The following is a 3,616-nucleotide window of genomic DNA, read 5'->3' on the forward strand; positions in this document are numbered from 1 at the left end:
ATTGGGATAAACTGGTGCCACCTATACCATTACATTTATAAATAGGACACGTAAGTACCATTTATACCATTGTTTATTATCCAATGGTATAACTGTGATAAACTGGTGCCACTTATACCATTACAGGTATGTATGGCACAGGTTAGTGTCATTTATACCTTTATTTATTATCCAACGGTACAACTGGGACAATGACTGGTGCCACCTTTACCATCACACGTAAATATTGGACAGGTTAGTGCCACTTATACCATTAATGCTATAATTCAATGGTATAACTGGTCCGAAGGCATATAAATGATGGCTTTACTGTGTACGGCCCTGGATACAGTCTGTCTAGTCAGTTTAAGTGCCAACCCGGGGAGGCTGTGTAACCAAGGTGCTCGATGGAAAATCTCGAGTTATTTTAAAATGTACCGACAATATTGAAACAGGGCACTGTTCAATTTCTGAAGGAAGCCTTTTCTCCGACGGGCTTGCGATGCTCGCAGAGAATTTGTGAGGTAAATCGAGATCGTATAGACGGTGTGTCTATTCTGCTGAGTAAATAGTGTTTTCAAAGTAGAGAGGGGAATTTTAAATCTAGACTGTTGTGAGTTTTTTTTACAATTCAATTGTTATTTATTTATTGAGATCTTCGATCCATTTTTAACCGACTTCGAAAGGAGAAGGTTCTCAACTTGACTGTTTTTTATTGCATGTATGTTACATGGTAACTCTGGCTTTGTGAACCGATTTAGATGATTCTTTTTTTTTGTAGGTATTGGTCCCATTTAAATATGAAGAAAATATCCCACCTGTAAGGGTGGCAAACTAGGAGATGAATCCGGTTTCGCTTACTTTCCGGTAACCGATTTCAATAAAACTTGGCAAACATATGTAAATCCACAACTTTTGATGTCGGTTTTTTTTAAGTCATCTTTAGAACTACGTTATTAAATTGTTGTAATTATTAATACAACGATCGAACAGAAATAATCCTTGGATCTGACAGGACTTGAACCTACGTCTGTAATGCCAATCTAGGGCAACCGCTCTACCAACTGAGCTACAGTTCGAATCATGAGACCTTACGAATTTCATTATGCGTTGGTTTTAATAGCTTTTCTTTGCCGGAGCGCCACCTGTGACAAATCTTTGAAAGTTTTTCTTCACTCAACCAGGTACCTTTACAGCTGCGAAAGGTTGACAGGAGATGTCGTTTTATAAATTGTAATATTGTACGTAATGAATGACACTACCATAATTTTCATCTATTTTTTGTGAAATTACTCCACTAATATAATGATTATATAATTAGTTATTAGCCGCTCACGCGATGCGCTCATCCTACCGCAAAATGGCGGCTATTTGGTTTCGCAAATTAGAAAAGAATTCAGTTTAAATACAAGTTTATAAAAATAAAAATTATTATTCTGCATTGCTAAATAAATACCCTCCGTACTACAATAAAAACATCTCAAATAAAATGCAGTAATACACCGCAAATGCTGCACTTAAAAAGCACTAATGAAATTTTTGGTGTACTTGGGTAAATATGATAATATTCCGTTTGAGTGGTTCTAATGTTTACCATGAAATTACACCTTAAAGTATAGTTTATTAACATTTATATTCAGGGTAAACTTAAAAAACGCAACTTACGGCATGTTTCCAATAAATAAACACCGACATCACCAGCCCAAACAATAACACACACGATTGTCGTGACGTATTTTTGAAGTCGTTTATTTTTTTTAAATGACAGACCCAGGCATTAAAAACTTTATGGTTTGCTAGAGTGGTTACCGAAATAGCAATTAGTATTAGTTCTTTTACCTGTTATAACTTCGATATCCGATAAATCGGTATAAAATCATCACTGGCACCTCTAGGTGTGGTATGCTTCCAGAGACGCATGAATCGCGTGAGCGGTTAGAGTAGAGTAGAAAGAGAGTAGAGATCCTTGTAAAAGAGTCCGCCCAGGGAAGCACTGCCACCTCACCTATTTCTGCAGCCAAGCAGTAATGTGAGTGTTACCGTATTCCGGTTTAGAAGGGTAAGGGTCCTGGTGAAATTACAGGCACATGGGACTTGTCAACTTATGTCTCAGGGTGACGGGCGTAGTGGTAGTGCCTCTTAGATCTTTGCAATTTAAAGCACTGATTTTCCCCGCAACTGTTATGGACAGGCGTGTAGCTTACCATCAGGCGCACGACTTATTCGTCCCGTCACTTGATATTATGAAAAAAATTATAAATCATAATTATTAACACAAAGATCGAATACAACAAGCTGAGGTCTGCGAACATGTTAGATGTCCTGCAATATCGCAGCAATCCCAATAGCACTCTGAAGCCGTTATATTCTAGGAAAGCGTTCAGCAATTTTTTGGAATATCTGGTTCACAGGGCGCACGTGTAGAACGTTTGGCAGTAAGCTTTGAATAATATCTTAGCCTCGCTGCTACAGCGCGCGAACCTGTAGGCAAGCCTACACCTCGCGGCTAGCGCTATGCGTTCGCGCTAAATGTCGTCGGCATGATTTTAGAGGTCCTCAGAAAGAATAAAAGTATTTCCTTTTTTAAATGACATTTTTCAAACCAAAATAAATATATATCTGATAGTTCAACTTTAATAATCAACCAGTTATTGTATTGAGGTGTACACTTCACGCGTAGAACGCATTAAAAAAAGATTTATTCGTTATTTGTGTGTGTGTATTATCTGCATATTTGCAAAATCCATTATATTCTTCCTCTTTATGTGTGTTATCAAATAGCCGATAGCACATACATTTAATAATCTCAGTACAGAGTACAAAAAAACCGACCTCAAAAGTACTTGGAATTACATATAATTACCACGTTTTATTGAAATCGGTTACAGGGTAGTGCGCAAACCCGGATTCATCCCCTAGTTCGCCACTAAAACATAATAAAAATCGGTTCCCACTTCTCAAACTATTTCGAGAGAGAAAAACGCCTTGAATTGGAGAATAGCAAAATCAACAATTAAAATAATTGCTGTTTATAATAAAATTTAGGCGCTATTTATAAAAATGAATCTTCATGCGTGAACAGCCACCCTTAGAGGTGGATGATTTTCTTCAAAATGAAATGGTACTACTACGGAGATACCCTCTTTCCAATAAAAAAAGAATCATGAAAATCGGTTCACAAATCGGAGTTATCGCGTAACATACATACAAAAAAACATACAGTCGTATTGAGAACCTCCTCCTTTTCTTAAAGTCGGTTAAAAATAGCTCAGAATACAATTAATTGTCCTGAAATACTGTACAGACTTAACTTTTTGACTCCCAGGCGTAATTTTAGGGTGAACAAAATATGTGACATACCTTTAGTCTCAACCAATTACAGAAAGAATTCGTTTCTGCTGCGAGCTTGCAACATATCAACAACCAGGTCAATAGAGTAGATGTTGATGTCTTTAACACTGGAGTTGCCACAGCGAGATACTCAGCGATCTTTTGTTTAATTGTTAGGAATTAACATATATATATATTTTCTTGTTGTTCTTGAATTTGTGATTGCAAAATTCTCATAAATTCTTCGATCTCTGTTATTCTCTTTTTTTTTTTTTTATTGTGACTCGGCAAAATGACTGCACCGCGC

The 3,616-nt window shown here is 36.9% G+C and overlaps 1 protein-coding gene across 1 annotated transcript in view; it reads right to left on the reverse strand.

The window, feature by feature from the left end:
- Nucleotides 1-3,616, reverse strand: part of LOC113232076 — a 461,052-nt gene that overhangs the window by 264,902 nt on the left and 192,534 nt on the right. The window lies entirely within an intron of this gene.

The sequence above is a fragment of the Hyposmocoma kahamanoa genome, unplaced genomic scaffold (assembly GCF_003589595.1).
Source record: "Hyposmocoma kahamanoa isolate Upper Pololo Valley unplaced genomic scaffold, ASM358959v1 66, whole genome shotgun sequence".
Lineage (NCBI taxonomy): Eukaryota > Metazoa > Arthropoda > Insecta > Lepidoptera > Cosmopterigidae > Hyposmocoma > Hyposmocoma kahamanoa.